The sequence below is a fragment of the Bufo bufo genome, chromosome 6 (assembly GCF_905171765.1).
Source record: "Bufo bufo chromosome 6, aBufBuf1.1, whole genome shotgun sequence".
NCBI lineage: Eukaryota > Metazoa > Chordata > Amphibia > Anura > Bufonidae > Bufo > Bufo bufo.
In genome coordinates this window covers 411,956,565-411,974,490 of record NC_053394.1, presented here as the reverse complement: position 1 = coordinate 411,974,490, position 17,926 = coordinate 411,956,565, and the positions used below count along the sequence as shown (strand labels likewise).

Genomic DNA, 17,926 nt, shown 5'->3' with positions numbered 1-17,926 from the left:
CTCCTTCAGCTTCTCCTCTGTCTGCCCAGTCAGTGCAGTGTTGCTTTTTGCATATAATACCTGCATCTAGTCTGTCAATCTCCTAATTGCATCAGCTGTCGGTTGTTTCCAGCACCAAGCAACCCATTCAGCCAGTCTCCTCACACCCTGGATCCAATTAGGACTGATGATTGGTTAATTGGCTTATCACCTGAATGAATTGTTTGGACCTCCCCTCCTCCACGTTTGATTTGGGCCTGTTGTGCACACCTCGGAGGGTTGCTGAGTCGTCTCTGGCAGGCAATTGACCCTTTTTTGTATCAAGTTGGCTGGATGTAACCATTTAGCTTTTGCAGTGCTTCAATAAATGAGTAAAGTTTGCCTGTGTCTCCCTCTTGTGGATCTTTTGAACTGGATTACTTAGTGGCTAAAAAGTAGCCCAGCACTTCCTATGCAGCTGGACCTACCTTGTCTGTTCAATGGACGGAACACTGCGCGTGTCACAAGAGCCTTGTCAGGTCAAGAGGTCAAAGAGGTCAAGTAAGGTCAGCTATTGGATGACATCACAAGGGCCCTGATGGAACACTCAACAATGGTGCCGTGACATCACAATCAACAATGGTTATCCTTTTTTTTTTTTTTTTTTTCCTTTCACTCACTACTATTCCTATCATGCTTTCTGCTTGGCGTGCTTTGGCACCGCACCAGGAATTTCGTGCGAAGAAAAGGCGTGTCCAAAAGTCGCGTGTGGGCGGAGCTATGCAGATAGCAAACACGAAAAGAAGCATGCTGGTGACTTCTGTGCGTAGGACGCGCGCGAACGTTTTCCCCGGTTTGTGAGAGAAAGAAGCCTCCCGGACTGTGTATTGGGCTGGGGACAGTAGTCTATTGCCTTCATTAGTGCTCTGCATTGGGGACCATCGGCCTGTACTGCGAACCCTTTTCAGGTTATCGCTTCTCGGCCTTTTGGCTAAGATCAAGTGTAGTATCTTCGGTGCTGCACTTGTTTCTGCGTCAGAAGGTAGGACCCGGGTACCCTCTCTCTCGGCCTGGGGGGATCGTTCAGGTTCATTGCCTGGACTTCACCCCCCTGCTGCTATTGGGAGAGAGGCTTAGTCCCGGGGACGTCGAGTTGCGATCCCCCGAACCTCTGTGAGTCCCAGGACTCGCAGGGGAGCACACGTATTTTTGCTTCGCAGAAATATTTAAAAGAGCCATATTCACAACTATGGCAGACGACCCGGGAGGAGGAGGAGGAAGAGGTCGAGGAGGAGGAGGAGACGGAGACGGAGACGGAGGAGGAGACGGAGACGGAGGAGGGAATTTTACCCAAGTCGGAAGAAATGGAAAAGCGCTGAAAGAGGATGAACCCAGAAGGAAGAATTCTAATGACGAAGGAGCCAGAAGAGGAGAGGGATCCAGAGGAGGAGAAGGAACCAGTAGAGGAAAGTCCAGAGGCGGAGAGGAGGAACTAAAGGAGAACATACCAAGACAGGAGGAGGAGGAAGGCCAAATCCCAGAATACGCTCGCATTAAAGACACTGTGCGCCTTTTTGTACCACAAGAGAAAAAAGACAAGTATAGCCTTGATTATTTGGTAAAAACGGTTTTAATGGGGGTCTTTGGGGTACAAAAAACGGAGATTTTAGCAATACAGGATTATCCCAGGCGCAGAGTATATGATGTCACTTTTATGTCTAATGTAATTTTTAAAGATTTTATAGCAAAAATCCCATTAAGATTACAAGACAAAAGACTAGAAGGGTTAAAAATATACGAGCATGAGATAGATGAATCAAAAACTATTACCATCAAAATGTATTCCCCATTTGCTGAAGAGCGTGATATAACTATGTTTTTAAGCCAATATTTTAAGAAAGTTATACCAGTTAAAAAGATTTTAAACAGCTCTGGGATTTGGACCTCAAAATGGCTTTATAAAGTGATCTGTTACCGCAGTCCTGACTATGTGGGGGGAAATATGCTTCCCCCAGCCCGTTTTAAAATAGGAGAAATAGTGGGAGACATGTTTTTTGCCAACATACCACCGTACTGCAGAAGATGTAGAAGATATGGACACTATATAGAAAAATGTGAGAGTATGTGTAAAAATTGTGGGAGTCCAGAGCATGACGTAAAAGAGTGCACAGCTGGGAAAAGGTGTCACACATGTCAAAAGTTTGGTCACCTGATGCGTTCTTGTCCCTCCAGAGCAGGTGCTGAGGCGCAGCCAGGACATCGGAAGCAGTCAGAGGCGCAAGAGGAGCCACCAACTGGACCCCAGGGAGAGGAGCCAGCGGCCGCTACGGAACAAATGGATACCAGCAGACCCCCCCAATCAGGTGTACCGAGGGAGCAAAGAGCGAAACACAAGCGGAAGTCCAGTGATCAGCGGATGGACAAGCCCCCCCCAGAAATGGGATACGGGGGTCAACCAAATGAAGCTGATCCGCCTGGCCCGCACTCGGTCCCTGAGCCAAGCACGGTAGAGGATCCAGGTGGAGCTGCGGCCTCCAAAAGGAAAAAGGAAAGTTACGCAGAAAAGGCAAAAGGGAGCCAGAGGAGGAAATCAGCTGGGGGACCAGCTGAGGATCCCTCTGGCTCTCAAGGTCTCCCTCCCCACACCAGGGGGGGGGAGGTGCAGCGGGGGGACACTATGGAAGTGGTCCCCGAAACAAACCCAAGCCAAATCCCTGCCCCGAGAAGGGAGGGAGTGGAGGCTGCGGCTCCGAGACCAGACGAGACCAAGGTGGTACCAATGCTATGCCCATACTCTATGAGCGTGCAAGAGGCGGAGGGGGGTCAGCTGAGTGACGAAAGCTCCTCTTCTGAATCATTGCTAACTGTGGGATCAGAGCCAGTTGGTGGTGACATAAGTGAAAGTCCGGAATCTGACTTTGCTAACGATGTCTGAAGCTGCGCCTAGGTAAGACAATCCTTACTTTTATTCTTTTAACATGGCAGTTTTAAATGGCATTTCTTTTAACACCCGCAGCGTACACTCAAGGCCAAGAAGACTAGCGCTTTTTAATTATTTATCTGTTTTAACCGCCACAGTTATTTTTTTACAAGAATGTTGCATTCCCCACAGAATGAACTATAAAAAATACAAGCAGGATTGGAAGCAAGGACCATCAATTTGGTCGGGTTCTAATGAATCCAGGTCTGCGGGTGTGGCGATTTTATTTAAGGGAAATGTTTTTATTGACCATGTTAGTGAGATTTTACCGGGCAGAATTTTATTAGTGAAAGCTTTTATTGACGGTTTTAAATGGCAGTTTTTAAATTTTTATGGTTGTGCAGATAAGAAGGAGAGAATTAAGATGTTAGAGATTTTACCCCTTTTTATTAGTGACACGGAGCCCTTGATTTTAGCAGGGGATTTTAACTGTATTTTAAGAGGGGAACGCCGGTTCTCAAACTCTGTAAGCAGAAACTATGATAAATCCTCCTCTATGCTGAAAGACATAATTATTGATTTTAAACTTACAGATGTTTTTAAAAAATGTAATAATGATTTACCTGAGGAGGACGGCGTTACCTGGAGTAATGATACATGTAAGTCCAGAATAGATTTTATTTTTTCTTCGTGTCAAATACTGCCTTTTAACTGTCAGCTTTTATCTAATTTATTTTCTGACCATAAATTATTGCTTTTTAAGGTGCAGTACGGTGGTAAAAGTAAAAAGAAAAAGAGTTGGAAACTAAATGTCTCCTTACTAGATGATCCAAAAATTTTAACTGATTTTATTTCATTTTACAAGCGCTGCAGACGGGTAAAAGACCCCCAAGAATCCATAGCCGTATGGTGGGAAAAAATGAAAATTAAAATAAAAACCTTTTTTATAAATATGGGAAAACGTAAGGCCCAAGAGAGAAGAGATTTCTATGAAAAACTAAATACCCGTCTGCAGACGCAATATAAGCTCCGAGATCTGGGTGTGGATGTTGAAAGCGATATTATTGAAATAAAAAAAGAGATAACGCAATGCCTGGAGCAGAAGGGAAAAGAAATTATCTTTCGTTCTAAGATGCAGCACCTGGAGGAAAACGAGACCTGCTCCAGGTATTTCTTTAAAAAAATACAAGAAAAGCGCACCCAGATCGAGGAGCTAAATGGTGAAAGAAATACAGTAGGTATTTTAAATAAAGCACATGAATTTTATACTGATTTATTTAATAAGAAAAAAATTGATAAGTATTTTATGGAGGACTCACTGAAGGTGATTGATAATATTTTAGATAAAGACTCTCAAGAATTTTTATTACAGGACGTCTCAGAGAAAGAAGTTTTAGAAACAGTGAAAAGTTTTAAAAAAGGGAAAGTCCCCGGACCCGACGGTATACCCATTGAATTTTATTTAATATTTTATGGCATTTTAAGAGAGGATTTGTTTTATCTTTTCAAAGAAGTTTTTAATACAAAATCTCTCCCGGGTTCCTGGAAAAAAGGGGAGGTCTCATTATTATATAAGAAAGGAGACAAAACTGATATAAAAAATTGGAGACCCATCACCCTTTTAAACAGTGATTACAAGATTATGGCGAAATTATGCGCGAATCGTATGAAGAAAATTATTTCCAAAATCATACATCACAACCAGGTATGTGGGGTGCCCGGGAGGAGTATATGGGATAATCTTAACCTTTTAAAAGATGCCATTAATAATATTAAAGAAAGAAAAGGGAAGGTGGCGATTTTATCCCTGGATTTCGAAAAGGCTTTTGACCGTGTTTCTCATTTTTATTTGTTCCAGGTTTTAAAGAGAATGGGTATACCGGAGGGCTTTTTACTTTCTCTGAGAGCCTTTTATGACAACTGTACAAGTAAGATTTTAATTAACGGTTTTAAGACTCAGGACATTCTTTTAAAATCAGGTGTGAAGCAGGGGTGTCCCTTGTCCCCACTACTTTTTATTTGTGCGCTAGAGCCTCTTCTATGTGCCTTGAGGAGTGACAAACAAATACGAGGAGTCCCCCTGCCAGGCGGGGGGGGACAAGAGGCGAAAGTAGTGGGGTACATGGATGACGTGGCGGTAATGTGTAGGGACGCCCCATCAATACAAAAGGCTTCAAAGCAGGTAGAGTATTTCTGCTGCTCCTCCGGATTTAAGATAAATTTTAGTAAAAGCAGTGTTTTAAATATCGGAGACATGGTTTTAACGGATGTTTTTATTCCTGAGTCTGAGTCTGTACAGATTTTGGGAATCACCTTCAGTGAGTCCAATGATGGGCTCCATAGTTGGGATGCGGTAACAGAAAAGGTAAACAAGAAATTATGTATGTGGAGTCTTAGGAAGTTATCAATGGAAGGGAAGGTTTTAATTACAAAAATGATTATTTTACCAATTTTACTGTATTTAAGCATGGTTTTTCCACCCTCAGATCGTATTTTAAAAAAAATTAATAAGGCTTGTTTTAATTTTTTATGGGGATCAAAAATGGAAAAACTGCGGAGAGAGTTGGTAATACTTCCTAAGAACAAAGGTGGTAAGGACTTTCCTGACATTAAAGCGTTTCTTTTAATTAAATATTTTAGCTTATGTTTTAATACCCTTTTTAAAGAAAATTCATGGTCTTATTTTATCCGGTATAATACAGGTTATTTTATGAGGAGACATCAGTGGTTTGATACTGTTTTAAATTCCCCTTATTCTTTTAACCTGCCCGAATATTATAAAATTTTAGATAAAATAGTGACCTCTTTTAATTTAAGTGGAAAAAGGGTGCATGAGCTGAAAAATAGTAAGAGCATTTTAAAGAGTATAAAAGACGAAAAGTTGACAGCCCCGATCAAAAATTTTAGTGACACAAAATGTAAAGAGACGTGGAAAGATGTGAATATTAATTATCTTTTTAACCCACAGAAGGATCTGGCCTGGAGCTGCGTACATGAATGTCTTCCATGCCGGGCATTCCAGCACCGAAGGGGATTAACTGGCACCGCCGAATGTCCAAGAGGAGGATGTAGGGAGGATGAAGACGTCTATCATCTATTCTGGCATTGTTTCTTCGCTAAAAGAATCTGGACAAAGATGCTCCCCCTACTGAAGAAAATATCTGGACTTAGAGTTTTAACAATGGACGGTGTGTTTTATGGTGGTCTGGAATGCCCATCCAGGATAAAAAAGACTATGGCATGGAAGACAGTAAATTGTGTGAAAGCAGCTCTATGGTCAGCCAGAAATATTTTATGTTTTAAACATGATTTTATTTCTGAGGAAAATGTTTTAAAGATGATTTTAGACGAAATGTATAAATATTATTTAATTGATAAAAAACGGGCTCCTTTTATGTGTCATAAATGGTTTTTAAGGGAATGGGGTTCAATTATTTAATTTATGTAAAAACTCTTTTATATAAACATGTCGTGATTAATGTTTTAAATGTTTTATAATGAGTTTTTATTTCTGTAAATTTGATTGACTTTAATAAAATATACCCCTTTGGGGTAGTCAACTTAAAAAAAATCTGTTCTTATCAGTTTAATATCTGATACGTCCCCTATCTGGGGACCATATATTAAATGGATTTTTCGAACAGGGAGATGGAAAAAGAGCTTGCTCTGTCCACTCCACGCATTGACCTGGTATTGCAGTACCTCCAGGACCGGTGCACCCCTTCTAATCCAGTATGAAAAAACAGAATGAAATTGAAATGGATTGCAAGCATCATCCTTCCAGCCAAGCAAGTGGAAAGTTGTGTGTGTCGTGCCTCCTTCAGCTTCTCCTCTGTCTGCCCAGTCAGTGCAGTGTTGCTTTTTGCATATAATACCTGCATCTAGTCTGTCAATCTCCTAATTGCATCAGCTGTCGGTTGTTTCCAGCACCAAGCAACCCATTCAGCCAGTCTCCTCACACCCTGGATCCAATTAGGACTGATGATTGGTTAATTGGCTTATCACCTGAATGAATTGTTTGGACCTCCCCTCCTCCACGTTTGATTTGGGCCTGTTGTGCACACCTCGGAGGGTTGCTGAGTCGTCTCTGGCAGTCAATTGACCCTTTTTTGTATCAAGTTGGCTGGATGTAACCATTTAGCTTTTGCAGTGCTTCAATAAATGAGTAAAGTTTGCCTGTGTCTCCCTCTTGTGGATCTTTTGAACTGGATTACTTAGTGGCTAAAAAGTAGCCCAGCACTTCCTATGCAGCTGGACCTACCTTGTCTGTTCAATGGACGGAACACTGCGCGTGTCACAAGAGCCTTGTCAGGTCAAGAGGTCAAAGAGGTCAAGTAAGGTCAGCTATTGGATGACATCACAAGGGCCCTGATGGAACACTCAACAATGGTGCTGTGACATCACAATCAACAATGGTTATCCTTTTTTTTTTTTTTTTCCTTTCACTCACTACTATTCCTATCATGCTTTCTGCTTGGCGTGCTTTGGCACCGCACCAGGAATTTCGTGCGAAGAAAAGGCGTGTCCAAAAGTCGCGTGTGGGCGGAGCTATGCAGATAGCAAACAAGAAAAGAAGCATGCTGGTGACTTCTGTGCGTAGGACGCGCGCGAACGTTTTCCCCGGTTTGTGAGAGAAAGAAGCCTCCCGGACTGTGTATTGGGCTGGGGACAGTAGTCTATTGCCTTCATTAGTGCTCTGCATTGGGGACCATCGGCCTGTACTGCGAACCCTTTTCAGGTTATCGCTTCTCGGCCTTTTGGCTAAGATCAAGTGTAGTATCTGTTCTTATCAGTTTAATATCTGATACGTCCCCTATCTGGGGACCATATATTAAATGGATTTTTCGAACAGGGAGATGGAAAAAGAGCTTGCTCTGTCCACTCCACGCATTGACCTGGTATTGCAGTACCTCCAGGACCGGTGCACCCCTTCTAATCCAGTATGAAAAAACAGAATGAAATTGAAATGGATTGCAAGCATCATCCTTCCAGCCAAGCAAGTGGAAAGTTGTGTGTGTCGTGCCTCCTTCAGCTTCTCCTCTGTCTGCCCAGTCAGTGCAGTGTTGCTTTTTGCATATAATACCTGCATCTAGTCTGTCAATCTCCTAATTGCATCAGCTGTCGGTTGTTTCCAGCACCAAGCAACCCATTCAGCCAGTCTCCTCACACCCTGGATCCAATTAGGACTGATGATTGGTTAATTGGCTTATCACCTGAATGAATTGTTTGGACCTCCCCTCCTCCACGTTTGATTTGGGCCTGTTGTGCACACCTCGGAGGGTTGCTGAGTCGTCTCTGGCAGTCAATTGACCCTTTTTTGTATCAAGTTGGCTGGATGTAACCATTTAGCTTTTGCAGTGCTTCAATAAATGAGTAAAGTTTGCCTGTGTCTCCCTCTTGTGGATCTTTTGAACTGGATTACTTAGTGGCTAAAAAGTAGCCCAGCACTTCCTATGCAGCTGGACCTACCTTGTCTGTTCAATGGACGGAACACTGCGCGTGTCACAAGAGCCTTGTCAGGTCAAGAGGTCAAAGAGGTCAAGTAAGGTCAGCTATTGGATGACATCACAAGGGCCCTGATGGAACACTCAACAATGGTGCTGTGACATCACAATCAACAATGGTTATCCTTTTTTTTTTTTTTTTTTCCTTTCACTCACTACTATTCCTATCATGCTTTCTGCTTGGCGTGCTTTGGCACCGCACCAGGAATTTCGTGCGAAGAAAAGGCGTGTCCAAAAGTCGCGTGTGGGCGGAGCTATGCAGATAGCAAACAAGAAAAGAAGCATGCTGGTGACTTCTGTGCGTAGGACGCGCGCGAACGTTTTCCCCGGTTTGTGAGAGAAAGAAGCCTCCCGGACTGTGTATTGGGCTGGGGACAGTAGTCTATTGCCTTCATTAGTGCTCTGCATTGGGGACCATCGGCCTGTACTGCGAACCCTTTTCAGGTTATCGCTTCTCGGCCTTTTGGCTAAGATCAAGTGTAGTATCGAGAGGTGCTGCACTGGTCTTGGCCAGAGGTGCCCCGGGTACCCGGACCCTCTGCCTCAGGGAAAGGCTGTGGTTTATAGCCGCAGTTGGACCCTGTGCTGCTATTGGGGGGACGGCTTAGTCCCGGGGCAACGGGAAGCGATCACCCTGCCACTGCACATAGCTGCAGGGGGCAGCTCAGAGGATTGGCATTTAAAGAACCTGAAATCGAGGTCCAGTAGAAGGCTTGGAAATGGATTTTGCAAAGAAAAGGAATTGTTTGAGATTCATATGCAAGGAAGATCCTGTGAGAGCCTGGGATGGAAACTACATTCTGGAATTACTGGAAGAATTTGGGAGTATTGGAAAGGACGCAATTTTTTGTATGCAAAGGAACAGTAAGTGGAAAACGTTTGATGTGACTTTAGTATCTGAAAAGAAATGTTTGGATTTCTTTGCTGACTGGAATCAGGCATCTAGCCCGGTTCCAGGGGTGGAAGTCCTGGTATCCGGTATTGGCATGGCGAGAAAGTTGGTGGTTGAAATGGAGGATCCATTTGTGGAGACAGATGAGATTAAAGAATTTTTAGAGAACATGGGTTTTTTTGTAAAGTATGAGAAGAGGTTTTTGAACGAAGTAGGAATCTGGAATGGAAAAAGAAGATTTTGTGTTTGGTTAAAAGAAGGAAGAGAAGATTTCTTAGCAGGAAGAATAAGTATAAATAAAAAAAATGGATTTTGTTATTGGGAATTTGGAAAGAAGTTAGAACAGACAAGAAAAGATGTAGTAAAGTGTACGGAAAAAGTATGTGAAAAGAAAGAAGAAGTAAAAATAATAGAGAGAGAGATTGGTCATATTGAAAAGAAAGTGAAATTTGAGAAAGGTTTTGTGAACCGAAAAGAAGAAGGTATTAAAGTGATGCAGAAAAATGAAGAACTCTGGGTAGACCAGAGCTCTGAAGTTCTAGATGCAGATGATGTACGGGACCTTATATTTAGAAAGGAAAGAAAAGAAGGTAAAGAAGAATTTTGTCAAGTCTCTGCATTAGTGACGATAGGGTCTGGAACTGTTTCGGTAAATGATACTTGGGGAAATTATGAAGTTGCTGAGAAGAAAAAGAAAAAGGCAAAAATGAAGAATTAAGAAGAAGATTAGTTTTTTGTTGTTCGTCCCTTTATGTTGTTTGTTCTTTTATGTTTTGTTCTGTTTATTCTTTTAAAAAAAATATATAATAAGAAGAAAATATGAATAAAAAGTAAAAAATACGTTGATTTGGATGATGAGGCGTATGGCATAATGAGTACTTGATTTAAATATGCCGCGTCTTCTGACGCATCAACTAAAAAAAATCTGTTCTTATCAGTTTAATATCTGATACGTCCCCTATCTGGGGACCATATATTAAATGGATTTTTCGAACAGGGAGATGGAAAAAGAGCTTGCTCTGTCCACTCCACGCATTGACCTGGTATTGCAGTACCTCCAGGACCGGTGCACCCCTTCTAATCCAGTATGAAAAAACAGAATGAAATTGAAATGGATTGCAAGCATCATCCTTCCAGCCAAGCAAGTGGAAAGTTGTGTGTGTCGTGCCTCCTTCAGCTTCTCCTCTGTCTGCCCAGTCAGTGCAGTGTTGCTTTTTGCATATAATACCTGCATCTAGTCTGTCAATCTCCTAATTGCATCAGCTGTCGGTTGTTTCCAGCACCAAGCAACCCATTCAGCCAGTCTCCTCACACCCTGGATCCAATTAGGACTGATGATTGGTTAATTGGCTTATCACCTGAATGAATTGTTTGGACCTCCCCTCCTCCACGTTTGATTTGGGCCTGTTGTGCACACCTCGGAGGGTTGCTGAGTCGTCTCTGGCAGTCAATTGACCCTTTTTTGTATCAAGTTGGCTGGATGTAACCATTTAGCTTTTGCAGTGCTTCAATAAATGAGTAAAGTTTGCCTGTGTCTCCCTCTTGTGGATCTTTTGAACTGGATTACTTAGTGGCTAAAAAGTAGCCCAGCACTTCCTATGCAGCTGGACCTACCTTGTCTGTTCAATGGACGGAACACTGCGCGTGTCACAAGAGCCTTGTCAGGTCAAGAGGTCAAAGAGGTCAAGTAAGGTCAGCTATTGGATGACATCACAAGGGCCCTGATGGAACACTCAACAATGGTGCTGTGACATCACAATCAACAATGGTTATCCTTTTTTTTTTTTTTTTTCCTTTCACTCACTACTATTCCTATCATGCTTTCTGCTTGGCGTGCTTTGGCACCGCACCAGGAATTTCGTGCGAAGAAAAGGCGTGTCCAAAAGTCGCGTGTGGGCGGAGCTATGCAGATAGCAAACAAGAAAAGAAGCATGCTGGTGACTTCTGTGCGTAGGACGCGCGCGAACGTTTTCCCCGGTTTGTGAGAGAAAGAAGCCTCCCGGACTGTGTATTGGGCTGGGGACAGTAGTCTATTGCCTTCATTAGTGCTCTGCATTGGGGACCATCGGCCTGTACTGCGAACCCTTTTCAGGTTATCGCTTCTCGGCCTTTTGGCAAAGATTTCTGGCTTGTCCGGACTTTGCTGAGAGGTTGTCCGAGCTTCCTGCGACGAGTGAGAAGGCGATCCCGTACCAGAAGGAAGATGATGGCGATGAACAACGTCCGCTTCGCTTATGACAACGAGATGAGGATTCGTAATTCCGTCTTGGTTGAGATTTCTGAAGATGTGAAAGAGAAAGGAGAGCTGGAGTTTTTCGTGGAAACTATCCTGGAAGGAACTTTGAATGTGAGGAAGGAGAATATCTTGGCACTGAACGATTCAAAAAAAGGTGTGTTTATTATAACTTTTGACAACCTTTCGGATTGCCATAATCTTTATGAACAATTGAAACTGCATTATGAGGATCCAATTCTAAATGGACTAAAATTTGTTTTGCTTTACTCAACGGGGGAAGTACCCTTGGTTGTACATATGTATAGCCCATTTGTTGAACTGTGTGACATTGAAACTTTTCTATCTGGATATTGCCTAAATATAAAGTCATCTAAAAAATTGATGAACAGACTAAATATATGGACTGGAAAATATCAGTTTCTTGTCACGTTCAAGACGGATCCTGAGGGAATTGGAGGTCTGAAAAATCCTCCAGCCAATTTTTCCATTGGACGAGATAGAGGATATTTATATTACCCTGGCATGCCTAGATATTGCCGGAAATGTCATGAATTTGGGCATGTGCAAACAGAGTGCAAAAATGATAAAGTCATATACTGTGGGAATTGTCAAAGAACTGGACATAAAACTATGGACTGTCCAAACACAATCATATGCAATCTGTGCAGATCTGAAGGACATGCTTTTAAAGACTGCCCTAAACGGACAAAATCTTATGCAGAAGCTGCAAAAGCAAAAAAAACAGAGACTGCTGGGAAACCTGCAGCTGAAGTCTCTGTGTTAAAGCAACCTGTGATTACAACCTTACCTCAAAAGCTGCCTAAAGCTGGTCCATCCAGAGTGCCGCATAATGAGACCAAAGAGGGTGCTGGGAAACCTACAGCTGAAGTCTCTGTGTTAAAGCAACCTGTGATTACAACCTTACCTCAAAAGCTGCCTGAAGCTGGTTCATCCAGAGTGCCGCATAATGAGACCAAAGAGGATCCTGGGAAGATTGCTCCTGAAACTGCTGTTTCTGCAAAAGCGATAGGGAGACCTGTCGCTGGAGCAGAGATGAAAGGGAGAACTTCTGGAGAGGAAAGCATGGAGACGGAGATAAAAGAGAACAAGAGAAAAGGGAGTAACCCTGACATCTTTAACACTAAAAGAGCAACTCGGCAGAGTGCAGATGAAAGTGATAGTGGCTTAAAACAAAGTGTGTCCTTATCGAATCCTGCCAATATCCAGCAATTCCCTAGTCCAACACCATCAGATTTGATTCCACCTTTGTCAAGTAGTTCATCGGATGAAATGACCTAATGCTTAGTATGTCTTCACAAAGTCATCTCACAAACAGTGAGAAATTCAAAGGGCTCAAGAGAGCTGCTTGCGTATATAAAGAGACTGTTTTGTTACCTGAATTCATATTGAATAATGACTGAGACATTAAAAATATCCTCCCTTAACGTGAGGAGTATTAAGGGAGCAACTAGAAGAGCTGCTATGTTTGCTTATTTGGAATCCGTAAATTCTGATATTATCTTTATACAAGAGTGCGGAATAGAGTATTCCTTGGACTATGCAGACCTTAGAGAAAGTTGGTCACATGGCCCTTCATTGTGGTCTGGAGAAAATAACAATAAAGCTGCAGGAGTGGGAATATTATTCAAGGGAAATAAGTGCCAAGTGAATTCATATATGCAACTTGTCCCTGGAAGAGCATTGCTTGTAAACATCACTGTTAATGGAAAAGAAATGAGACTGTTAAATGTGTATGCCTCACCAGATCTTCATGAAAGAGCCGAGCTGATAGAGGACTTACAACCATTCATTGTTGGACAATCACCAATAATCATAGCTGGAGACTTCAATTGTGTTTTAAAAGAAGGAGACAGAACTGGTGATACTGTAAGGAGAAATGACAAAACAGTACAACAACTTAAAAATATGATTATGGACTTTAACCTAATTGATGTATGGACTAATATGAAAGACAAAGACCCAGGATACACGTGGGGTAACTCCGCAGTTCAATCCAGGTTGGACTATTTCTTTATTTCTAAAACTCTTAAACCCATATCTATGTCCTTAGAAGAAAATATCTTTTCCGACCATAAGCTGTTACTAACACAAATCCAAATAAGCGAAAATGGAAAAGGCAAAGGTGCATGGAGGCTAAATGTGGACTTATTAAATGATGAACAAGTAAAGAAAGACTTTGTCCAAAATTACAAAAGATGGACTTGTTGTAAAGGAAAGTTCACATCAATACTACTATGGTGGGAGTATGTTAAAACCAAAACAAAAGAATTCTTCCTTAAAGTTGGGATTAAAAGAGCAAGAGAAAGAAAGCAATGGTTTAGGAACTTGAATACCAAATTACAAACTTACCTGAAGATGAGGAATGGAGGCATCAATGTCTCTAACCTGATTGAGAAAACAAAAGGAGAAATTAAAAAGGCAATCTATCAAAAAGGTAAAGAAATAATATTCAATACAAAAGTGAAACAGTTGGAAGCTGACGAAAAGTGTTCGCGATATTTCTTCAAAAAAGTAACTGGACAAAAATCTGTGATATCAAATATAAATGGAGAAACAAAGAAAGAAGGAATGTTGGAAAAAGTGGAACAGTTCTACCAAGAATTGTTTAATAAAAAACCAATAGATGAAAACTTTGTGGAGGATGCCTTAGACGCTTTGGAAAATAAATTGGAAAAAGAGGAACAGGAAATACTCTGTAAAGATATCTCAATTGAAGAACTGCATACTGTCTTTAAAGGTTTCGAGAAAAATAAAACTCCAGGGTCTGATGGACTTACAGTAGAATTTTACCTAACCTTTTGGAATATATTGAAAGAGGACTTATTGATCATCTTTAAAGAAGCCTTAAAGTCAGAAGTATTGCCAGAATCCTGGAGAAAAGGTATTGTGACTTTACTGTATAAGAAGGGGGATAGGTCGCAACTGGAAAATTGGAGGCCAATCACCCTCTTAAATATGGACTATAAAGCAATGGCCAAAGTGTTAGTAAATCGCATCAAAGTGGTGATTGGTAAAGTGATAAACAAAGACCAAGTATGTGCAGTCCCAGGTAGAGGAGTATGGGAAAACCTTAACATAATAAGAGACTGTATTTGGTATCAGAGCGAGAGGAAACAAGATCTTGCCATATTGTCTTTGGACTTCCTCAAAGCATACGACAGAGTGTCTCATGAGTTTTTGTGGATGGTGCTGAGGAGAATGAATTTTCCAGAGATTATAATAAAACAGATATCGCTGCTTTATAAAGAATCCTTCAGTCAAATTCTTGTCAATGGCTTTCTGTCAAAAAATGTTACTTTGTTTTCTGGAGTTAAACAAGGATGCCCCCTGTCACCCATTTTGTTCATTTGTGTTTTAGAGCCGTTATTGTCATTACTACGAAAGGACAAGGTTATTAAGGGTGTTGCAATACCAGGAGGTAATGGACTTGCTGTTAAAACAGGGGCATATATGGATGACGTCACAATTATGTGTACATCAATACCTGCGTTGCGAAGAGCTGTTCAAGTGACAGAATTCTTTTGCCAAGCATCAGCTTTTCGACTTAATAGAACAAAATGTGACTGTTATGCCATCGGTGACTGGAGTGATGCAAATATCCCAGACCTTAAAATACAGAAGGAACAAATAAAAATACTGGGAGTTATTTTTGATGACAATAACAATGGGCAAAAAAGCTGGGAAGAAGTTAAAGTAAAGGTTCAAAAGAAGGTGGATTTCTGGAAATTACGCAAGTTAACAATGGAAGGGAAAAACTTGATTATCAAAGCATTGATCATTCCAATCCTGTTATACCTTAATGTAGTCTTCCCTCCAAATGAACAATGTCTGAAGTTCTTGCAGAGAGTTATGTTTCATTTCATCTGGAGTTCAAAAATGGATAAAGTCAACAGGGAGACGATGTATAAACAAAAAAAGCATGGAGGTAAAGAGATACCTAACATAAGGAAAATTCTACATCTACAGTTCTTTTCTCTCTGTTACAGGACGATTATGAAAGCTGAAAATACCTGGTCCTTTTTCTTGAAATATGCAGCAGGTCATTTGTTCCGGAGACGCCAATGGATACAAATCCCGTTAACTGTACCTGTATTGCTTGTTCCACCAAAACAATATGTATTGATTGAGAGGACTATTCGACAATATTCTTTAGAGAACTGTGAGAGACAATGTTTAAGTAATACGCGAAAGATCATGCAATATCTGAAGAGTAATGAACAAACTTCTTTGGTGTCAAATTATACAGAGGCTAAGTCCATGGAATGCTGGAAGTTATGTAACTGTTCTTACCTTTCTAATTGTTTGAAAGACTTAGCCTGGATGGTGATGCAAGACTGTTTGCCGACAAGGGCTTTTCAACATAGAAGAGGATTGGTGTCAACAGCAAAGTGCCCTAGGAGAGACTGTGCTATGGATGAAACATCACTTCATGTAATGTGGAACTGTAAATATGCACAAAACTTATGGAGGAGGGTGGGGGTGTTGTTGAAGCATACATGTGATCTGGGTTATCTGAACCATGAACTGGTAATGTATGGACTTTGCTCAGTACCACAGGCAAGTAAAAAGAAAGTATTATGGACTTTGGTAAACTGTTTAAAAAATGCATTATGGAAGGTTCGTAATATTTTGTTGTTTCGGAGAGATTTGATTAGTGAAGAAGAGTGTGTTAAACTTGCTTTAAGTGAGGCATATGTGTTTTATTTGAGAGATAGACAATATTTAGGTGTTAGAGCTGCTACATTGTGGAATGTTAACATGTGGAATGTGCTTCTTGAGTAATTTTTGTTGTATTGTTATGTAAGTTTTCTAGTTTTATAATAAAAATGTAAAAAAAAAAATCTGTTCTTATCAGTTTAATATCTGATACGTCCCCTATCTGGGGACCATATATTAAATGGATTTTTCGAACAGGGAGATGGAAAAAGAGCTTGCTCTGTCCACTCCACGCATTGACCTGGTATTGCAGTACCTCCAGGACCGGTGCACCCCTTCTAATCCAGTATGAAAAAACAGAATGAAATTGAAATGGATTGCAAGCATCATCCTTCCAGCCAAGCAAGTGGAAAGTTGTGTGTGTCGTGCCTCCTTCAGCTTCTCCTCTGTCTGCCCAGTCAGTGCAGTGTTGCTTTTTGCATATAATACCTGCATCTAGTCTGTCAATCTCCTAATTGCATCAGCTGTCGGTTGTTTCCAGCACCAAGCAACCCATTCAGCCAGTCTCCTCACACCCTGGATCCAATTAGGACTGATGATTGGTTAATTGGCTTATCACCTGAATGAATTGTTTGGACCTCCCCTCCTCCACGTTTGATTTGGGCCTGTTGTGCACACCTCGGAGGGTTGCTGAGTCGTCTCTGGCAGTCAATTGACCCTTTTTTGTATCAAGTTGGCTGGATGTAACCATTTAGCTTTTGCAGTGCTTCAATAAATGAGTAAAGTTTGCCTGTGTCTCCCTCTTGTGGATCTTTTGAACTGGATTACTTAGTGGCTAAAAAGTAGCCCAGCACTTCCTATGCAGCTGGACCTACCTTGTCTGTTCAATGGACGGAACACTGCGCGTGTCACAAGAGCCTTGTCAGGTCAAGAGGTCAAAGAGGTCAAGTAAGGTCAGCTATTGGATGACATCACAAGGGCCCTGATGGAACACTCAACAATGGTGCTGTGACATCACAATCAACAATGGTTATCCTTTTTTTTTTTTTTTTTCCTTTCACTCACTACTATTCCTATCATGCTTTCTGCTTGGCGTGCTTTGGCACCGCACCAGGAATTTCGTGCGAAGAAAAGGCGTGTCCAAAAGTCGCGTGTGGGCGGAGCTATGCAGATAGCAAACAAGAAAAGAAGCATGCTGGTGACTTCTGTGCGTAGGACGCGCGCGAACGTTTTCCCCGGTTTGTGAGAGAAAGAAGCCTCCCGGACTGTGTATTGGGCTGGGGACAGTAGTCTATTGCCTTCATTAGTGCTCTGCATTGGGGACCATCGGCCTGTACTGCGAACCCTTTTCAGGTTATCGCTTCTCGGCCTTTTGGCTACGATCAAGGCATGTCCGGACGTAGCCAAGGCTGAGGGTCGAGGAGGCGATCACCATGGGAGTGACGATTCGCTCTGCAGAGGCCGGAGAATACCGGGTCCGTAATGGATTTCGCATCGATATCGAGGAAGAAAAGAGAGGGAAATTTACGCTGGAGTTCCTGGTCAAGGAAGTGCTTTTCAAACGTCTGCATGTGAGTAAAGATGACATTCTATGTCTGCAGGATCCAAGAAAAGGATGCTATACTCTGGTATTTATTAATTCCCCAGCATGTCACAATTTACTTGTCTCTCTGAGAGAATATGTTAATGATCCTGAGTTTGATGGGGTTACGTTCACCTTATTATACAATGACGATGTT

General features: G+C 41.7%; 4 non-coding genes and 2 pseudogenes across 4 annotated transcripts; all 6 read left to right on the top strand.

The window, feature by feature from the left end:
- Nucleotides 1-929: 929 nt before the first annotated feature.
- On the top strand, nt 930-1,077 carry LOC121006570 (annotated as a pseudogene).
- Nucleotides 1,078-6,417: 5,340 nt separating this feature from the next.
- On the top strand, nt 6,418-6,602 carry LOC121006364. Its single transcript, XR_005780219.1, has one exon. It is a non-coding gene; the product is annotated as a U2 spliceosomal RNA (small nuclear RNA).
- A 1,017-nt stretch (nt 6,603-7,619) lies between these two features.
- Nucleotides 7,620-7,810, top strand: LOC121006204. Its single transcript, XR_005780068.1, has one exon. It is a non-coding gene; the product is annotated as a U2 spliceosomal RNA (small nuclear RNA).
- A 1,019-nt stretch (nt 7,811-8,829) lies between these two features.
- LOC121006575 lies at nt 8,830-8,971 on the top strand (annotated as a pseudogene).
- A 1,191-nt stretch (nt 8,972-10,162) lies between these two features.
- LOC121006376 lies at nt 10,163-10,351 on the top strand. Its single transcript, XR_005780229.1, has one exon. It is a non-coding gene; the product is annotated as a U2 spliceosomal RNA (small nuclear RNA).
- A 5,980-nt stretch (nt 10,352-16,331) lies between these two features.
- Nucleotides 16,332-16,525, top strand: LOC121006419. The gene has a single exon (XR_005780267.1). It is a non-coding gene; the product is annotated as a U2 spliceosomal RNA (small nuclear RNA).
- The last annotated feature ends 1,401 nt before the right edge of the window (nt 16,526-17,926 follow it).